Below are 22,227 nucleotides of genomic sequence, written 5' to 3'. Positions count from 1 at the left end.
GTGGGCGAGTGCCCCTGAGTTCAATCCCTGTACCAAAAAAAAAAAAACAGAATCTATTATATTATTCCTTTAAATTTTCATTCAACATGTAAAAGTAGAAGAAAATAGGGATTGTTTAAGAAATATGTTGGTTCATTTTCAATATAGATGACTATCTAAAAGAATTGAAAGGCCTTTTTTCAGTTCTGAACATTCTCTTAGGAAAATCTTTAATAAAGGAAGAAACTTGCCGTCCACAGCTTCCACGGTCCAGACTCCCCAGAGCCGGGCTCTCTGGCCGCCTCCTGTTCCTCCCAGCCTGTCTGCGGCTTCCAGCTGGGCACAGGGAGCCTTTGTGAATGGGGTATTTCTGATGCCATTCTCAAGCGGCGCCCTCGCAGGCGAGCCTTGCCTGCCACCAGACCTGTCACATCAGGGAAGAGACTCCAGGCGATGACTTCTTCCTGCGAGACCTGAGCCGAGATGCCGCTTGGACAGACAGCAGGACCCCCCCTTCCTCGGCAGCGCACCTCGGGCGCGGGCGGTTATGCATTTTACAGCGTGGCTTCGGGAGAATGCAGCCTCTCGTTTGAACATCCGGGTTTCTAGTGCTTTTCGGGAGAAACCCCTCAAGTTCCTCTGCGGATCCGCGCGCTCCTGGATGGCGCTAATCACCAGAAAGTGCAGAGATGGGGAGTGAATGCAGGCGGAGCCTCTCTTTCCCCCTGGTTTCTCTCCTCTGCAGCTCTAGGAGAGCTTTTTGAAGTCTGGAGGTGCTCCCTAGGAGGCGAGGGCTGCCTTGGCCGCCAGCAAGCAGAAATGTTCAGCTACTTAACACCGGGCGCAGGCGGCAGCTACAACAATACCACGGGACGGGACGTGAGATGCACAGCGCCCGTGCCCTCGCCTCTGCCCTCCAATCTTTTCAAACCTGGAACTAGGGGAGGGGGTGGGGTTCTGCCCACCCCCTGTGATTTGGGTTGAAAACGTCTATTATAGGGTCATTCTTGGAGCCTCCTCCTGCCGTCTTTATTCCAGGCGGCTCTAGGAGTCTGCCAACCCGGGCAGTGAGTGACATATTTTATAGCAAGCCCAGGGACACACAGGGGGTTTGGAAAGCTGACCACTGAAACAGCAGGTGCGTCCATTAATTTTCAGTCAGTTGTCTTACTCAGGCTGACCACGGCATTTGTCTAAGTGACTCCGGAGTAGAGGAGCTTATTTTATCCTTGGGGACAAATGGCCGTGCGCATTTGCTAAAAATATTTGGAGGCCAGCTTTCGTGTTCCTCTTTGCTTGGATAAGTGCAGACTCCGGTCCTACCGTTTCACACGAAGAATCCACAGCAGCATACTAAGCAAAGGCTTAGTGTCTGGAAAAATGCTAGGTCCTCGGTGTCAACAGGAACCGAGCCACACAGACCGTCTCTGGGGGCTCGTCTTCCTCTGAGATGCCAGGTTCCTGACAGTGACTCTGTGGTGCTAAAAGGTAGAGAGAGGGAGAAAAGGACGGAAACAGAAGGTGCCACAGAAGACTCGGCTTCAGACAGACTTGGGTCCAATCCTAGTTCTCATCGGTGAGTCCCATAAGCTCAAGTTCCGAATCATCTTCTCTGATCCTCAGTTTCCTCCCCTGTAAAAATAGGAATAAAAGCAACAATCTATTCTCTTATGGAAAGTGAGCAAGATACTGCGCATTACCCGGGTAGCACGGAGTCTAGTAGATAGTACATGCTCGATAAACACCAGTGGTCAGTATGCACATTAAGAATCAACTGGTTTGTCCACAGATAGCCCCGACATGGCCCCTCTCCTTGGAATTCGAGCTAGTAATAGATGCCGAAGTTTTAAGTTGTATCCTGATGGGAGGGAGGCGATTAAGAAATACAGTCTCATTAATTCCTTTTACTTTACAAAACCAACCAAACAAAAGACCACTGAAAGATATCATTACCAAGCTACTGCTTATCCTCCTTCCCGGGCCAGCCAGCACGGGGCTGAGTCTGTCATTTGGCCCTGTCGTGTCTTCTCCACGAATGTGCATTTATTGAGTACCACTGGCTACATATCTAGCATCCTGAGAACAGTGCTTGTTAAAAGGGTAGAACCTGCTCCTGAGGCTCTTACAAACCAGCAGAAGGGACAGGACAGAGTCATTTAAGCCACTAGCAACAGCCAAGAGGCCACCTATGAGCTAGCGGCACCAGGGTCCCCCTGAAGGTTCTAAAAAGAACTTCTCTGTCTGCAGCCGTGCGTCCCTCTATGTTGCCTTCTGCCCTGTCTCTCTCTCTCCCTCCAGGATGCAGGCCCCGGAGAGGACAGTCTAGTGGAGGGTGTTTAGAGGGAAGAGTCTGCCCCGGACATGTCCCACACCTCCCTGGAGGCCATGCTCCGTACACACCGAGGGGACACAGGTCACAACGGCCCTGTGAGGCCTCAACACTGTCAAGCCCTTGAGAAAGAAGGCCCCTTCTCTGAGCTCCCGGCTGCTGTTGCTTCCTGAGCTCCACTGTCCCCCTGAAGGCCAAGGGTCCCCCCAAGAGTGGTCACCATGGTGCATTCCAATTAGAGGAGCGACTTTCAAACAGTCCCCTCTTCTCTGCTGCTCCTCACGCACCCCGACACCACTTCCTCTGAGTTGTAAGAATCCCATAGGCCTGGAGCGGATCTCCTCATTTTCTTCGTTTTCATTTTTTTTTCTAGAAACTTCCTCCATCAGCAACCATTAGACCGACTGTGGTCTACCAAGCACTCCTGAAGCAGATTCCTTTGCCTATTCACCTATCGGCCTTTTCTCTTCTCGCTCAGGCCCTAGTCTGCTTTATTTACGTCCCTGAGAACCGGCCAAGTCCCCACTTCCTAGGTTGTGGGGACCTCCCTACACAGGTCCCTTCTGTTGCTGGACTTAGCTTTTTAGCCCTAGCGCTACCGACATTCCTAAGCTATTGTTCTTAAACCTTGTCACTTTCGCCATCTAAAGTTCATGAGTACTTTGCACAAATTAGGAAAAGACCCCCTTTTCTCAAGATGCTTTGTTTCCATTTACTGAAAACCATCAAGATAAATGTACAAAACCTACCATGTTCACAATGTGAATAAGGTTCTCGTGCAGTGCACAACCCGCAGAACCGTACCTGGTAGTACTCTCAGAGAATGAGGTTTCTTACTAAAGATAACAGGAAAGATCCTCCTTAAGGTGTTTACTTTAGTAGTAGACATCTGTTAGGCGTGAGGGTCCTATCTATTTGATTCATCACTATTTCACCCAGTAAGACTGAACTCTAATGTGTATTATAATCATCTTAATGACCACCAATACCACATTTAAAAATGGCCTGGTTCTATTGAGAATAAGATGTATTAAATCAGTTTACAGGGATAGGAATAGAGCTCAGTGGCAGACCACTTGGCAAGTGGGTGTGAGGTCCTGAGTTTTATCCCAGCAACACACACACACACACACACATACACACACACACACACACACACACACACTGCCTGCAATGGATATTTATACAAACTCAAAAATGTCTCTGCAGATTTCTTATTCTACAAAGGGAAAACCTTACACTGAGGAAACCTGACGGACCTCACCTTAACGGAATGGTCAAAGCTTCTGTCACCACTACTGAAGCCCAACAATGCCATGTGCCTTCTGATGTGACCGACAGAGAACTCAGCATCACTCCGGGGGCTCTCCTGGATTTCATCAGGAGGAAATATCGGGGATTTTCCCAAACGGAAAGTCATTCAGCAAGACAACTGGCCTGGTCCCAGCACGAATGTCAATGTCATAGAGGAAAAAGGTAAACGACTGTTCCAGATTAAAGAAGACCAAAGACACACAGCACAAATAGAGTGAGGCACTGACCCCGTGAAAACCTTTACTGTGATTATTAGTAAAATTTGAATATAAGTCGGTGAGGTGATGGGATCAATGTCAGATTTCTCATATTTGATCACCGTATTATGACAGGATTTGTGGGTAGAATGTCCTGAGATCTATGAGAGAGAGAGAGTGGCAGAAAGCGAATGTAGTAAAATGTGAACGACTGGGGGATCAAGGTGAAGAATATACAAGAACTCACTGCGCTGCTCTTGAAAACGTCTATAAGCTTAAAACTTTAAAAAAAAAATCCAAAATAATGCATCTCTTTAGGAGTTAGATTTGGATGTACGATGGCTATGAATATTAATAGAAAGTCTGTAGGTTTCACACCCCTGTAAAATATGAAGAAAAGTGCTCTTAGCACTGTGTGTACAACTGCTGTTAATATATGAGTGCAGTCGATCTGAATTGGAGTCAAGGGAGGCACGGGGATAGGATCTCATCTCTTATATGAAGTTTATACAAAGTAGTGCAGGACCCAAAGGTGAAGAACAAAAAAAATGAGATGAAGAAATTCAGCCTGAGTTTGTGCTGTAGACTAGAGGACGCAGTTAGTTAAAGGACCCGTGACAATGAGGCAGCAGAGGCTTTTTGGAATGGCATGAGCTGACGCAAGTTGAAGGAACGGTGTTGGAAGACATGGCCTGCCGCAGTTCGGGTGCAACCACACAGGCTAAGGAACCGTGTGACGGTGAGGATTTATAGGCTTTAAAACGGAGGCTAGCGCATTTGGAAGGCAGGAGCCAATACCGAAGAAATGAGGGTTAGAACTAAGGGTGGGAAGATTTCTCTTAAAGATCTGAAAAACAGAGAAAGGGACGAAAAAAGAATCTCTTACACATCCTGAGCTGGGGACTAGTGTGAGCATGATTTGAGAGGCATCATAACACAGTGATTAAGACCAGTGCGCAAAGTATTTAGATTCTGATTGTACCCGTAGCTCTGCAACCTTGGACGAATTACTTGAATCAAGTCTTTTTTTTGGGGGGGGGTGGGGGTTAAGGACCTAGGAGAGTGCTTGGTGGATAAGAAACAATAAATACTGGTTATTAGCCAGAAAGAAGAATTTAGATAAAACTGGAAACTTGTCTTAATGCATTGTTCAATTCTCATTTTGAAGTTTATAAACTAGATAACAATGTGTGGAAAGCCTAATTATTTTTAGTCTGACAGTAGAAAATTGAAATCCCCAAGTGAAAAAAGTGCTAAAAATGTTCAAGTAGTCTCAGTAAAGTGAGTTTTATCTTGTGCATATGAAACAGTCATTTAAAATCTGATTCTGTGGAATTGGTGTCCGTTACAGTGAGTCCACAATTTCAGATGAACCTAGATCTTAGCAGTTCTTTGATGCTGTAGCTTACCCCAAACCCTCAGCTTGTACCTTGTATATTTAGACTAGATGGACCTGAGTTACTAACCTTTTGGAGAATAGCCATGATTATCTCCCTGTTTCTGGGGTATGAGAGTGGAAACTTGATTTACTATGTAGACCAAAGTGTGGGCACCACATTAAGGACCTTCAGAAGCCAATTTTTTTATATGGTGTGATTTCTTATCTTACAAGGGTTCTCCTGTTAATTCATGTTATTTTCTCACTACTTTTAAAATAAAGTGGTACAGCTGGTTTGCTCAATTCTATCGTCTATTGGTTCCAACATGAAATTTTTCCTTTAAAGATTTCAGTTTTTTCGGGGCTGGGGATGTGGCTCAAGCGGTAGCGCGCTCGCCTGGCATGNACAAAATATAGGGCTGGGGCTGGGGCTGGGGTTCAGGGGTGGAGCGCTTGCCTAGCCAGTATGAGGCACTGGGTTCAATCCTTTGCACCACATAAAAATAATCTAAAAATAGATATTGTGTCCATCTACAAAATATTTTAAAACGATTTCCATTTTCTACCAAAAAGTATAAAGTTCAAGAATATGCAGTGAGTTTGTTATTGGCTATAATACTAAGAATCAAGGCTTAGTCCTTGGTTTCCTTTGACTTTGCTAAGAAGGTATGGTTTTAAGTAATAACTGAGCTATTTACTCAGAAATAGAAGTGGTTACCATTACAGCATCTCTCTCAGTGCTTTGGTGTCTATCCTAACCACCACAATTGCTTATAGGTTCTTAGAGTTGAAATTTTTCCTTTAGAACATGTGAGTTACAGTACACGACATTGCCCATGTCTTTTAAGTCTTTTCAGTGTCTAAAACTGGAACTGTTATGCCCATGCTCATTGACTCAGGTAATGTTTCAGAGATCAGTTGTGTTGTGTGTGCGTGCATGTGCATGTGAGGGGCAAGCATGAGTGGGCGGGAGAAAAAGCTATTAATTAAACTGTTAGGTCACGTTGAAAAAATAATAATAAACAATAAAGACTTTTTTTTTTTAAAAAAGGCCACATATTAAGAAAAATAATAATAAAATCATACTCTTAATAAATTCAGAGACATAAAAGAATATACTATATCTAAGAAACAAGAACAGGCTGTTATAGAACAGGAACAAGATAGAGCTCTTAGAAAAGTATGCTATTTACTGTAAAGACATTTTCAGAGAAAACAATGTTTCCATGCATTCTACCTTTGATGACAAAATAAGAAAGCAATCAACCCAAACTGGAGATGAAGAAAAAAAAAAATGTTCCTGTAGAGAGCTCTCTGGAAAAAAAAGAACAAAATACCCCCCTCCCCCCAAAAAAAGAATTTATAAAAGACCATATAATATATATAACTGATAAGAAAATATTGACAGTAGACGATAGAGTACATGGAATATTCAAATATGGAAACAGGCCATTATTAGAGTTAAGAAAAATGTTTCAAATGATGAGGGAAGTGTAAGTACATCATTTTTCCCAACAGTAAATTGTATTCACAAGCTTAATAATAAAATCAATAATAAAAAATTATTCACAAGCTTAATAATAAAATTAATAAATTAATAATAAAAAAATTATTCACAAGCTTAATGATAAAATTAATAAATTAATAATAAAAAGTTATTCACAAGCTTAATACTTGACCCTCATTTAACCAAAGTTTATATTGGAAGAATAAACTGGGAGCAATAGTGGCAGTAAAGTAATAAAGCCAGGTACTCATGTGTCATGACTGGAATTCAATAAAATATAACTATAATTTCTAAGTTATATTATTACTAAAGAAAATGAAGTAATAATATGATTTAGAAAGATGAAAACAAATGACAGAAGAAACGGCTAAAAATTCACTGCATGTTGCCTGTAAGGAGCTGAGAGGGGATGAAGAGGAGTGAGGCAAAGACCTTCTATTATCTGATAAGCCTTTTCGTGGTTTTATTATGATGGTGATGATATTTTCTCACAGTGGGAGTTGAGCCCAGGGCCCTGCGAACAGAGGCAAGCGCCCTACCACAGAGCTGTTATCCCCGCCCATCAAGGGTATTTTATAGTCAACTAGTTCATCAGTGTTTCCTTGATGGAAGCAAAAATGCAGGCAGATATTGATTGAAATAGCAGAGTAGACCCCAACCCAAGCAGGTGAAGGAACAGCTAGAATGGAAGTGAAGATCATCCTTCTTAATGGAGTAGAGAAAGAACGACCTTGGAAATGACCAGCATGAAAACAACAGAGAGGAAGTGTGGAGGGGAGGGGTCAAGATCCCTGAAAGACTCACCTGAGCAACAGAGGGCTCTATTAGCAAGAAGGGGACTGGGCCGGTGACGGGCCTGAATGCACAGTCCAGGGAGACTTTGGCTCTCAAAGAGTTATGGATGTCACTTGACTTGGGAGCAAGCACTTCACTGTCGCACCCGGTGGGGCTCCATTGGCTTGTCCTGGGCCCAGCCTAGGAGACCCCAGCCCTCCCTCACAGGCACGGTGGGTTGTAGCTGCAGTGTTTGAGCTGAGTGTTGTTCAACAAGCAGAAGGGGAACTGAACTGGGGAGGGCTCATTGCTTGAGCACTGGAGCAGAGGGAGAAGCAAGAAAATCGCCTTGTGATCCCACACTTCAACAAATGGGAAGGAAAAGAAAACCACAAGGCGATTCTAGCCTTGAGCTGTGAGGCTGACCCAGGAAGGAGTGCCACACTGGGGCCAAGGCTCCCTTCTGTAAGCAAAGGGAACAAAGAGGGCCATTGTACGTCAGTCTAAGGAACGATTCACCAAGAAGATAAGGCAGAAGCAAACCTTTCCTTCATGAAAAAACAGATCACCAAACTATATAAACCAAGGTTTGAAAATTCACCAGAACTTTTGAAAACCCCAGACTCTCAGGGACTGACAAGTGAAGTGCACGGAAAGAGAGCAAAGGGTTTGAAAAGCACGATCAACAAACTTGATGCAATGAGCAGACTGAAGATATGTTCCCTAAGCAGAGAACGACACACATTCTTTTTAACCATGCATGGAATGTCTACGAAAATCAACACGTTCAACTACAAAGGAGATCTCAATGTATTATCCAAAGTGAAGATCACAGAGGCTCTTTCCTCCAGGGATGTTGGGGGAGAGAGCTAGAAATGAAAAATAAATGATAGCATTCTACTCCCACTCCACCTTCTCCACCCCCCAACCCCTTCAACCACTTACGTGCTCTTTGAAATGCTCTTTTCAAGATACCTCTTTGGATAGGAAAACATAAAGGTGTAAAATCATGAACTATTCAGTCATGAAAGACAATGAAATCCATAACACACAAAAACGGGGCACAGCCAAAACCGAACTTAGAGGATCATTTATAGCCTAAGAAAAAAATATGTTTAGGGGCTGGGGATGTGGCTCAAGCGGTAGCGCGCTCGCCTGGCATGCGTGCGGCCCGGGTTTGATCCTCAGCACCACATACAAAAGTAGATGTTGTGTCCGCCAAAAACTAAAAAATAAATATTAAAATTCAAAAAAAAAAAGGAAAAAAATATGTTTAAAAGACCAAAAGAAATGAAGAAAAAAAAATGGCATTCACCCAAAAGACCCAGAAAAGGGGTGAAAAGAAGAACGAGGAGGTGGTGGGGTTCAGGCCACACTACCCTGAAATGCCGCACCTCGGAAGCTGGGAACACAGGAGGAGAGGGAGGGCCTCTCCCACCTCGCTCTCCATCCTGCCTGAGGCAAACTATAAAATCCAGGAATGTCACTTTCTGACCTTCTACCTGTCTCGTATGTGACAGATGTCCTGTCCTATTCCCAGAGGGAGGGGTGTCCCACAGGATGCCAAGAAGAATCTGAATACACGGGCCTAAGCTTCCCCCGGCTTCTGACCAGCTGTACCTCTCTGTAGCTGTGTCCACTCTTCATCAGACCTGAGCGTGAAACACAGATTCCCCTGCTTTATTGAGTCTTCATTTCTGGAGTGTCTGGTTTCATGTGAAACCACAATTAAATAAATGAGTAGGCTTTTCTCCTGATCTTTTTCTTATAAAGTCTCAGTCACAGGGCTGGGGTCGTGGCTCAGCGGTAGAGCACTCACCTAGCACGTGTGAGGTCCTGGGTTCGATCCTCAGCACCACATAAATAAATAATAAAATAAATAAATATAAATATAAATAAATAAAAAATAAAAACAAACAAATAATGCCGCAGTCCGGCTGTAACGGGCCACCATCTGCCGCAGTCCGGCTGCAGCAAAATAACCGGGGGGTGACGAATAACTTGTGTACGTTGATACAGCAGGAGTAGGAGCCGTTTATTGCAGGACAGGAGCAGTATTTATACATTCCACATAGCTTATCTAATTAGCATAAACTAGATACATCAGTCAACCAATCAGGAATCTCCACACTTAATGGCTCGCTTTTGTTACTTCTCAAACCACTCCCTCTGGCATTTTGCCAGGCACCATCCAGACTTGTTTAGGAACTTTAACATTCCCCTGGCAAAATGCCAGGTGTTATTTTGACTTGTTTACAGACTCTAACAAAATAATAAAAAAATAGGTATTGTGTCCAACTACAACAAAAAATAGAATACTTAAAAAAAAAAAAAAAGGCTCATCACAGACCTTGCAATGGGTGAGGAAAAGACAGTACTTTTTTCAAAAGGAAGATCAAAGAATTGGAAAAAGAAGATATCAATAAAATCCAAACTTTTCTTTCTTTTTTTTTTTTTTTTGGTAAAAAATGAAAAGACCAAGAACGTAAAACTCTGCCAAGTGTGACCCAGAAAAGAAGTGGGGAAACCAGATTAAACCCATTTGCATTAAAAACAAAAACAAATACAATTATAAATATAGAGAAGATTTTTAAATGAAAATATTATGTAGAAATTTCACAAGCACGGATTGAAAATCTAAGTGGATCATTAAAAAAATATAGAGTATTTACATAATAATTGAGCATTTATGCCCTCTTCTCTGCCAAAACAAAAACAGAACTTATATTTACTCATTCAAAAAATATATATTAGCCATTATTGTGGGGTATCCGAAGGAGTCAGGATTAGGGGAAGTATCATCCCCCAAATTAATCTATAAATTCAATCTATTCCCCATCAAAATCCTAAAGGGATTTTAAAATAAAATTTAAAAAGCAATTCAAACATTCACCTGAAAAAATAAACATTTTAGAAATCAACATTTCTTTTGGAAAAAAATAGGACTTGCCTTAATAAATAACCATACATCCTCCTACAAAACTTTCTGTAGCCAGTAATAGTACCCGGCAAACGGTTCAGTTGTTTACCCTAAGGAATTGGCCTACAGTCGGGCAGGAGAGGATAAAAAGGGAGTAGAAAATGGGGGGAAGAGTTTTCTGTTTTCGCCTTTGTATGAGTTTTCTCTTGCTGCTATAACAAATCACCACAAGATTGGCAGTTGAAGCCCCATTTATCATCTTCCTGTTCTGGAGGAAGGTACTCTGAATTGGGTCTCTCTGGGCCAGAACTAAGGTGTCAGCAGAGCTTTGTCCTTTTCACAAGTTCCTGGAGGAGAGTCCACTTCCTTTTCCCTCTCCAGGGCCATGGCTGTCCACGTTCCCGGGCCCTCAGCTCCACTGACCCCAGCAACACTCTGTTCTGTCCCTCTCACGTGGCGTCCACTCTTCATCGACTCTTCAGCTGCTTTCTTCCACATTTAAGGACCTTTATGATGACACTGGTCCACCTGGACAATCCAAGGCAACCTCAAGGAAGTCAGCCAATGAGTGACCTCAGTTCCATCTGTAACCTTAATTGCTATTTGCCGTGTGACATAATGTATTCACAGGTTCTAGGAATGGGATGTGGACATCTCTGGAAGATCATTATCTGGTCTACCATTATTTAAACCTTTTTAAACAATGTGCATTTGTGAATTTAGAAGTAGGTATTACTTTGGTAATTACAGGTACCTGATAAACAGCATTTTAAAAAGTTAAAAAGACTTAAACTTACCTACAACGACAAAAGAAGGTGTGACTATACAGAATTAGACATAAATGTCGCCTAAGTAGAATATTCCAAAAGGATTGGCCGCCCAGAGACATATGTAGGTGGAAGATGGCCTTAGACAAAGGGCATATTTCACACTATGGAGGAAAAAGAATTGGGCATTTGCAACAGGAAATGCAGATGTTACTGGAAGTAAAAGATCTGGTCTTTCCTCCCACGCACAAAGAAATCCCACGTGGGCTAACTATAAAAACTTGGAAAAAATTAAAAGCAGTAGAAAAAGACACAGGAAAACAAACTTGTCATATTGGCATCTTGGAAGGTTTTCTTCTACCCCAATCCATGGAGCAAAACTTGATAATATTAAAATCAAGTGGAAACACAGGTTGTCGGCTGAGAAAAACATATTTGGTGATGTATAGTGGAGGCACACCACAATCCATAAACATCTTTGGTAATCTGACCAGAAGACAGCAGCACAGGAAGACGAAGAGCAGACAAGCCTGGCCCATCCTCTGAAGAAAGGTAAAGGCAACCAATATGCAAAGCCAGGTTCAAAGCCACTGCAAAGGAAAGGTCAAGCATAAGGAAAACTCTGCGGTGTTTCTGTCGGCACAAGATACTGGTCAGGAGCTCAGACTCTGATGTACCTAACCTCGTGAGTTTGAAGGCTCTGCTGATTCACCATGTGGCTTTGGGGACATTGACCTCTTGGTGCCTCAGTTTCCCTTTATGAAGAATAGGGATGATAACAATACCCTTTAGCTCTTATTCATTAAATTTATTTATTTATTTTAAAGATGGAATGAGTTCTATATGTAAAGGGCTTTGAACAAAATAATCAAGTAATTAATAAATGGTACATCAGTGGTTTATTATGATAAATGCACAGAGCTATACAGCCACGGGTGCTACCAAATCGCACGTAGGTGGAGGTTCACCACCTGACTGGTTGCTGCAGCAAAACCTGGGTGACTTGGATGGTATCAACAGGCAATAGGTAAATAAAATTACCTCCAGGACGTGGAATAACAGCTATTCAAAACCACGAGGATGATCTGGGGCAGCAATATGGAAAGATGTCTGTGATAAATGGGGAAATAAAAAAACAAGTTGCAGAGTTCTATGGAATTGTCTGAATTCTGTTCTTGAAATACGCTAGATGTAATACACACACACACACATATGAACACATACCTATATGTGCACATGTGTAATGGCCCAAAAAATGTTGTAAAAGGACTCCTTCAAGCAGTCAGTAAAAAGCCAGGCGTGGTGGCGCACACCTGTAATTCCAGAGGCTTGGGAGGCTGAGGCAGGAGGATCATGAGTTCAAAACCACCTTCAGCAACTTATTGAGGCATTAAGCAACTCAGTGAGGCCCTGTCTCTAAATGAAATACAAAATAGGGTTTGGGGATGTGCCTCAGTGGTTGAGTGCCCCTGAGTTCAATCTCTAGTCCCCCCCCCAAAATAAATAAATAAATAAATAAAACCAGACAGCAAAGGTGAACGCCAGGCAAGAAAGCAGAATTGGGGGAGAGTTTATTAAAAACAAACAAACAAACAAACAAACAAAAACCTTTTTTTTTTTCCTCTTTTAAACCAAGCATGTGGCCCAGTGTGGTGGTGCATATCTGTAATCCCAGCAGCTCAGGAGGCTGGGGCAGGAGGATCATGAGTTCACAACCAGCTTCAGCAACTTAGCGAGGCTCTAAGCAACTCAGTGAGACCCTGTCTCTCAATAAAATACAAAATAGGGCTGGAGAAGTGGCTCAGTCATTAAGTGCCCTTGGGTTCGATCCCAAGTACCAAAAAATAAAAAAAAAATTTTAAAAAGTAAGCATATATTGTTTTTAAAATTGCTTAAGAATAGATAAGAGATCATGATCAATTAAAATAAATTACCAAAAACCAGACACAGGGACAATAGACAAAGAAAATTGTGAAATTAATTTATCTTACAACAAGTTTTTCAAGAACAGATAGAATGATGGGCAAAGGAATTAGTTTAGCCACGCTTCAAAGAATGGCAGGGTAGCAGGAGGTTCCCAAGACTTGGAACGTAAGCTGAGAACGCCAAAGTCATACATCTTTCAAGAACAAACACTCTGTAATAAATAGTCTCCACTCATTGTTTCCATTGTACATATTATATTGTAAGTTTTACGTCTCCAGGAAAGTAATGTTTGCAAATTCCAAGCGTGGGCCTCCCATATTACTTAGATGACATAAAGAAATTAAAAGAAGGCCAACCTAAGCCAGTTGTGTTTATCAACCTGATCCCCTCTGAAAACCAGAAACGAAGTCAAATACCCTTTAATACTATTTATTAGTGAAGTAATATAATACATTTTGACAAGTTGAACAGTTGTAACAGGCAGCTGTTTAAGTCTCTACAGGGCCTGTTTAGAATGAAAACAGTGGTGAGAGACAGCTCTATAACTGGGTTTTAAGAACAGCTCAGCCATCAACCATATCCTAACCAAGTACTTTTATCCAGTTAATTTACGGAGTGAATCCCTCAGGGTCTCCAGCCGTCTACCACTACAGCTCATTAGAGCTCCACATCCAAGTTTTCTCACTGTAGCACTGAAAACATGTATGCCTAAAATGTAATTAAACTTAAAACAAACAAGATCTTTATTCTCTGGCAGTCCCGCTATTTTTAAATTGACAAAGGCATGAACTTATATAGGATTATTCAGAAAGCGGTCTACATTTCCAGCCCCTTACAGCAAGACATTTGCCCGGCTGTTCGTCCCTGATGCAATTAGAAATCTAAATACTTGGGTAACGGGTTTCTGTTGGGAATTAAACTTGCAGGTCTCTTACAAACGGGTAATGTGGTAAGACTTGCTGTCCAATGAGGTGTCTTATTGAAATATCCCAGGCCGCTCGGCTTGTCACATCTGTCCTTTCTGCTGCTTGCACTCGCAGTGTATAGCTTTCATTACGAAAATAGAAATTTGTGTCCTAAGTGCTGTTACATTACTAATGCTAAATATTTAATTCCCTGGGGTTCCAATTATGGTTGAGCACTGGCAACACTGATTCTACTTTTTAATAACAACTGTAAAAGCAATTTGAGCATTTTTCAATTAATTAAATACATAGCGAATGAGTAACCTCTTGTCATTCTGCCCTCCAGGACGTGAGCTAATTGGTGTAGAATAAAATGTTTTGAAAATTAACTGATATTCGGGTCTGCACACTGTTCTACCATTAAATCACAGTTTGCAAAATGAAGTTTGTCTTCTGATAGTTACACAATATAGTGTGCGGACATGAGAAAGTACCTGCGATTAACGGACTTAAGGGTGCTCCCCATTAGAGCCAAGTTCAAAGTCTCTCCAAGCACCAGTCAGTATCAATAATACTTGGCATTGTTCACAGATAAATGTAACCAATCTCAACGCAGGAAAATCAGCCAGGGTTCATGAAATGTTTTCACCATCTCCCTCCAATGTTGTACAAGTTTGCTCCAAAGAATTCCTATTATTAATTATATTCACACAGAAAAGTTGAAAAATACATTTTTTAGATTTTTTTTTGTTTTCACCAGGGAAAGTTGCAAATCAAGTCTGGGAAAGTCCTTTCTTCCCTTTTAGACACTTTGTCGCAGTTTCTCGTTTCACTATTGAATAACGTCAGAAATCAATTCCAAATTGGTGTTTCAGCAGAGGAGGTTGAATCCTAGAAGCAGGTGCCACATTTTCAAATGAACCTTTCTCTGAACTACAGTGAAATGCGATGAAAGAGACCATCTCCTGGTAGAAAAACGGTCCCTGACAGGTGTTCTTCCAGCTCGGCCTCTTGATTGGCCATAATTTAAAACCCATGCTTGGAAAGGGAACGTCTTGGCGGCAGCTGTGTGTCTAACCGAGATGATCCCGGAAACAGGTTTCCCTGAGTCAGGAGCCTCCACAGAAGCCTTCTGGCTCAAGGATTGAGACACAGAAAGTGAAATTAATCACTCTGGGAGAGAGGGGAGAAATAATTGAGAAAATTTAATCACTTCCATAGAAATCTTTAGGGTTTAAATCTTTAATATTTCTAAGATTATAGTAACATCTTTGAGAAATGAATTTTAATTACAGGATTAACTTGGTAGCACCCGTCAGTTCATATAAATAGATCAGCCTAAATTTCTGATTTTTTTTTTTCCAAACTAAACTGGTTAATGACATTTTAGATTTCTGGGCTTTAGCTGATGTCTTGGGAAGCGATCTCCTGTCTGACCATACAAACCCACAAAGAAATGGAAAAAAAAACAAAAACGAACTAAATTTCTTAAAGGTTTATTTAAATGTGAATCTGTATGAAATATAACATCTGTCAGTAAACCATCAAAAACATCGGGTTAATTCATCTAATCATCAACTTTTTTTTTTTTTTTTTTAGTGCTAGGGATCCTTAGTAATTCTTAAACAATAAGCCATTGACATTGAAGATGAGCTATATTTTAAAATCCAAAAATTAAGAGGACTTGTATTTTCAATACAATCCGTAGAGATATTGTTTGTATTAGAAATGGATCAGCTGGGTATGGTAAGTGCACAACTGTAATCCCAGCAACTTGGGAGGCTGAGGCAGGAGGATTGCAAATTTTAGGCCAACCTTAGCAATTTAGCAAGATGCTGTCTCAATATGAAAATTAAAAAGGGCTGTGGATGTAGTTCAGTGGTAGAGCACCCCTGGATTCAATCCCTAATACTGAAACAGAAGGAGGAGGAAGAAGAGGAGGAGGAGGATGAAGATGAGGAGGAAGAGAAGGATCAGAATTCATTCCCACTTATGTACCTAATTTTAAAATATAGTAATTTTATTAACTGACTATTAACTAATATATAGCCATAACACAACTAAACAAAATAATACCTAGTTCTCTAAAAACACTGGACTACTATCTAGAGTAATAATTAAAGCCATTATATTCAGTACCAGCATCCCCAAATTATTGCCCCCAGCTGGCCAGTTGAAGCTGATTGTCAAATCCAAATAGATGGTCTCCCAAATAGACAGTCTCTGGCCCTCTCTGGCAACAGCAGGATGACAGAAAGTGTCCCCTTCAGGATCACATGCCTGTGACCAAGCTCCCTCCTCTGTGTGTGTGACCTGGCACTCCATGTGCTCAGAGGGTTGGCAGCCCTGACCTACGGAGTCAGGACGGGTGCCCCCTCTTCCTCCCCAGTCTGTGCACGCAGGAATGGTGGGAAACCAGGCTGGGTCTGAGGCCAAACCTAACAATGCTAAGCACTGGGCCAGCCACTCCAGCCCTCTGTACCTTGCTGTCCTGGGCTCTGACAGAGGAACCACATCATCCCACACTGCTCTGATGACCTTTCGAGGAAAGATGGTGCAGATAGATCCCCGAGAAGCCAAGAAGCCGAAAAGCTGCACATAAGTGAACCTAAGGCCCTGGAGGCTCCCAGTGGGAGGCCCCCTGCCAGCCCTTTCAACAGTTTCCATTGTCACTGTGCTCAGAACCCAACACATGTACCTAATGCACCTCTAATAATGTGCAAAACCAAAAGGAAACATTGGAATCGTTATGGACTCTACAGTTTTGACTAGATAGGCTTTTTTAGAATTAAGGCTTTAGTTTTAGTCTCAAAAAAAGTACACAAGCCAAAAGCCGTTTGTTAAGTGTTTATGCAAAAGGGAAGAGAACAGAATGAAGAGGAGAAGGTCAAGCTCGGGGGTGAGTTAGTCATAGGCACTGGCCTCGCATGCCCGGGGCCCTGGGTTCAAACCCCACCTGTGGGAAAAAAGAAAAGAAAGAAAAAAGCAGGGAATCCGCAGATTAGGCATCGTTTAATAAACTATGTTTTAAAACGGAGCTTATTTTAAACCTGATTTTTTGGGAGGGTTACTGAGAATTGAACTCAGGGGCACGCAACCACTGAGCCCCATCCCCAGCCGTATTCTGTATTTTATTTAGAGACAGGGTGTCACTGAGTTGCTAAGCACCTCGATGTTGCTGAGGCTGGCTTTGAACTCCCGATCCTCCTGCCTCAGCCTCCTGAGCTGCTAGGATTACAGGCGTGCGCATCCTCGCCTGTTTCAACTTGATTTTTTATTGTAAGGTGTGTTTAACTAGCCCCCTTAGGTCCAAGGCTCAAGCCCCAGTGCTCCGGTGCTCCCCTGCCCTATCTGACCTGGGCCCTGCAGAGCTCTGGGAAGAGAAGGGAAGGGGCGTGTCAGGGCGGGTCTGCCCAGTCCCCACCAGGAGGCTGGAACAGAGGCTTCCTGTGACTGGAAAGGGCACTCCAGGCGGGGCAGGCTTGCCAGCAACTGCAGACAGGACTGCACAGTCTGAGCTGCCCTTCTCACTCACGCCGGCTGTCCTCTAACGAGTCCAGTTGCCTGGCCTCCACGTCTGCAGAAGCATAAAAGCAACCATTTGAAGGACCAAGGAGAACTGCAGGTCAGGCAGTGCGAAGACTGCTTTGTGAAATGCCAATGAGAACCAAAACAGCTGCCGAAAATAGCTGCGAAAATAACTAAAAGGAACAAAACAGGCCAACAGAGCTACCTCAACACAAAACAAAAACGAGTCCTTGAATGCAAATTGAGTTACCGTAGTCCAGCGCTCACTAATGACTGTGAGTTATCATCAAAGTTAAAGGAGACTCTGTATGTTGTTTTCAAGATGAGAAACAAAGGTCTGATCCATTCGACAAAGATTTCCAACACAAATAGTTAATGTTAAATTCTTAGAACTTGGCTATCTTCAATAACCCACTCCCCGAGGGTTCCAGATTATGGTGGTTTTACTGTAGTTAGATCATTTTATGGTTAATGTACTGTGGTATAAATAAATACAGCTTAGCCTAAGTGTCTCCACTGAAAATATGTATGCCATAAAATGACAAATAAAATCGGTCCATAACTAAACCCGTACGTAGTAAATAACTCAAGCAAAAAAGTACATAATATTAAAATGAACTGAGATCAACTAGTCCTCTTCAAAATTGACAATAAACTCATTCCAAATGGACTTTAAAAAGGAAAACTAAATGTCCCAAGATAAATGTAAGAAAAAGTTATGAAATTGTGAACTTACACACACTGCGCTCATGTGAGAGGCGGATGCAGGAAAGGGGACTTGGTTTACCCATCTGTGTGATCGATGATGAGCTAACACTGGACACCTTGCTGATTCCATCAGATACGTTAAGGTGCTCCATGAGTGGGTGATGAACTGAAATGGAATGTACAAGTTGTTTGGATGTCAGATAAGAAATGAGCGACATCAGGACTGTCGGCTTTGGGGGGAGGGGTGTCTAGAGATCTAAAACGTAGGAGAAGATTCAGAAATTTCAAAGGTACCAGCCCCCTTCAGTCTGCAGTGTACCTGGGTGACTGTGGGAACCAAGTCTCGTTCCAGTTGGCTTTCAGAATAGGAGACTGTCACCTGAAGACTCTCTCTCTAGACAGAACCACGAAACAACAAGAGCCAAGTCAGAGCCCAGCTTAGCAGCTCCCCTGGCCCTGGCCTCACTCCTAGGTGGTTCCATTCAGTGAAGCTGACAAAGGGCGTACTGATGGGTGGCTGTGCAGAGGGAGGGTGGCAGGGTGACCTCCATGGAGCCCCTGAGAACGGGCTCTGGTGTTGAGAGCCAGCCTCCGTCACCTCCTTCCCTGGCGTGGGCTAGGTCAGGGTTTCAAGGACACCATTGTTTTGGATTCTAATTTGCATGGGGTTTGCCATGACTCTAGAATGTTCCCCCAAAGCCCATGGGTTAAAGGCTTTCTCCCCAGAGTGGCGGTGCTGAGTAGGGATGGAAACTTAGAGGGGGGCCTAGTGGGAGGCTGAGGTCCCTGGGGGTGTGACCTTGAAGCAGGACCCTGTCCCTTCTTCCTTCCTTCCTCTCTTTTAAAGCCTTTTTCTGTCCTCCCCTTCATGAAGCTTGATTTCACCAGGTCCTTCCCACCGTGACGTAATGCCCTGCCGCAGGCCCAAAAGCAACTGAGCCCACAGATCGTGGACCCAACCTCCAACACCACGAGCCAAAAGAAGTCTTTTGTTTTTATTAGTTAATTATCTTGGGTATTTGCTGCAGTAATGGAATGCTAACACACACAGCTATTCAGTTTGGCCATTTTATAGAGTATGTCAACCTAAGGGCTGGGATGCTTGTCTTTAATGTCTACTGGCTAAATTTATGGAATGCTCTTCTGTCCGCCACTCTATAACCTCAAAGATATTAGCCATCTTTGCATTTGTCCCCGTGGAGTATGAATAATGGACATGGGGATGGGATCCCCCTAACTCCCAGCCTCCCCCCAGTTTATGATCAGTTAAATTCTATTCTCAGGTCCCAAACTCATACGTCCGCCATCACACAGGCAGGAACTGCTGACATTACAAGATTATACTATGGCATGGTTTTAGTTCCCAAATGTTTTCATGATAAGAATTTCCTGCATCTGCCTTTTTAAAACCTGGGTTAAAGATTTTAGAGTCACAGGGTGACTTAGGGTGCGCCATTCACTTCTTACTTCACCAATGAAGGACATTTCAGACCTCTTCAACTGGTGAGAAGAGGCAGATTAAGACAGAGAAAAGACCTGGGGAGGCAGGAACTCTAAATTTTCAACCCCAGGAGGCCTCTGGCAGCTGGTAAGAGGGCGCTGCATAAGGGGGATGTTTTCTCTCTTCAGAATCTAGTCTGAAGCCTGTTTTTGAAAATGGAACACTTTTATAAGAAAATATCCCTGGAATACAGCCACCCCCGTGTCTATGGCTTCTGCAATGACAAAGTAGTTTCAAGAGAGATTGCCTGGTCCAGAAAACCCAAAATATTCACTGTCTGGAAAAAAGTTGACCAATCCCTGCTCTGGAGTGTCTCCCCTGAAAGGATGGAGACCCAGCAAAGAGCTTCGATGCTGGGAAGCTACTCCCTGCCACCCAGTCTTAATAACCTCTTCCCTGCCCCCCCACCTCACCCCAGAGCTCAGATACTGAGATGCTAGCTCCAGTGTTTCTTGGCGACGACTTCTGTCTAAAGGTCTAAGACACATCCCTCTTTCCAGATGTGGAGATACCAGCTGTGAAACTATCCAAGGCTTGGCTCAACTGGTAAGCTCCCTCTCTGGCTCCAGGTTCACTCAGGACTGACTGAGCCCCTGGGCCTGTTCTGTGCATTTGGCCTCAAGTGTGTGAAAGTCTCAAAAAGGCAGATGTCGGTTGGGAGAAGAACACAATGGCGAAGTGCATGTTTAGCACGTGCAAGGAGCTGAGTTCAATCCTCTGCATGCGCCCACAAAATAATAAAAATAAATAAAGAAGACAGATGTTAAAGGAAGTATGGACTGTTGCCTGGAAAGGCCAAGAGGAGGAAGAACCTTCTAGACCAAAGAAGGAGCAGAAGCTCAGGCCTGGAGGTGGCAGGGCACCAGGTCTGCTCTAGGAAAATGAGAAGGGCAGATGTGCTGGAGGGTGGGAAGCAGCTGTTTGAGTGTGTCAGTCAGGTGGTGGGACCTTGGGAATGACATTGAGGAGTGTTAGGCAGAGGGCATCTCTGAAGAATTTAACTAAGGGTATGACATGATTGGATCTCATTTTAGGAAGGTCCCTCTAATAGCAAGAGCGAGGTCATGGGGAGTGGTGAGGGTCTGCTCTGTCCACCACATCCACCCCGCACACTCATATTTATCCTTGCTTAAGCATGCTGGACTGCTTGACCTTCCTGGGATCTCAGGAAACTCCTAGACAACTGGAAGGATGGGATACAATCCCAGTTGTCACCCTCTCCCTTTCTTGACTGCCTCCTGGTCCCATCTTCCTGTCTGTGCAGTGAAGGACTAATTGTTGTTGCTTTCTTTTCTTTCCAATTTCTAATCTGCCGTTTGTGTTAGTTAGTTTTCTGTTGCTACAACAAAATACCCAAGATCGTAAACTTATAAGGAGAAAAGGTTTATCTTGGCTTATAGTTTTGGAGATTCTGGTTCATCATCAGTTGGCCCCATTGATTTGGGCTTGTGGCGAGGCAGCACAGCATGGAGGGAGCATATGGCGGAGCAAAACCATTGACTTCACAAGCCCAGGAGCAAAGGAAACTGGGAAAGATCAGGGTCCCACAATCACCTTTGAAGCCACAGCCCCCAGTGAGTAGGCCTCACCTCCTGAAGATTCCATTGCCTCCCAATAGCACCACCCTGAAGACCAGCCTTTAACACAACAGCCTTTTGGGGACATTCAAGATCCAAACTATGGCTGCCGTAGAGAGATTTTATTTAGTATAGAATCACATACTTGGTTCTTGTGCAATGTCCAGTTGCTGGGAACGTCTCTCAATGCTTTCTTTCATTTTCTGCTTCTCTTTCTTTCTTTTTCTGTCATAGGCTGATGAAAACAAAAACAAAACAACAACAAAAAAATGTGTTTGCAGACTTCCAGTTCCCGGTTTGGCAAGTAAAGACCTTAAAAGCCACACCCCCATTCTAAGAAGTAAAAAGTTGGACCAATTGAAAAATCATCAACTTGTCTTACATCTGCCTGAGTGAGGTCACAGGGCAAGTTGCTGTCCCCAAAACTGGAGAGACGGACCGGTCGTACAGAGACCGACATACGAGAACAGGTAGCTCGGTGGGAACAGGAGCAGGTAGGAAACCTGATCTGTAATCCACCAACCACCAGGGACTTAATGTGCACAAACCTGACAGCTAGAAACTTGGATCTACAAAAAAGGAAAAAAAAAAAAAAGATGAGGAAGAAGAAAGAAAAGGGAAAGGAAGACCACTAGAGAAGGAATAAGTGAAGGTAAAATAAAAAATTTATTGGGCTGGGAATGTGGCTCAAGTGGTAACACGCTTGCCTGGCATACGTGGGGCGCTGGGTTCGATCCTCAGCACCACATACAAATAAAATAAAGATTTTGTGTCCACCGAGAACTGAAAAATAAATATTAAAAAATACTCTCTCTCTCTCTTAAAAAAAATTATTTATTTTATTTTTCATTGACCTAAAGGTAAAGACTATTCAAAATCATAGCGGTAACAGAATAGTAGTATCTGATTATGCATAC

The 22,227-nt window shown here is 43.0% G+C and overlaps 1 long non-coding RNA gene across 1 annotated transcript; it reads right to left on the bottom strand.

Annotated features, from left to right (window-relative positions):
* Positions 1 to 12,956: 12,956 nt before the first annotated feature.
* LOC125612973 lies at positions 12,957 to 21,919 on the bottom strand. Its single transcript, XR_007343469.1, has 6 exons — positions 21,693 to 21,919; positions 21,456 to 21,545; positions 18,552 to 18,626; positions 18,261 to 18,398; positions 17,421 to 17,573; positions 12,957 to 15,169 (listed from the first exon to the last, which is right to left on the bottom strand). It is a non-coding gene; the product is annotated as an uncharacterized LOC125612973 (long non-coding RNA).
* Between the last annotated feature and the right edge of the window lie 308 nt (positions 21,920 to 22,227).

This window comes from Marmota marmota, unplaced genomic scaffold (assembly GCF_001458135.2).
Source record: "Marmota marmota marmota unplaced genomic scaffold, marMar, whole genome shotgun sequence".
Lineage (NCBI taxonomy): Eukaryota > Metazoa > Chordata > Mammalia > Rodentia > Sciuridae > Marmota > Marmota marmota.
Note: the sequence above shows the minus strand (reverse complement) of the source record. Positions and strands in the feature narration are given on the sequence as shown.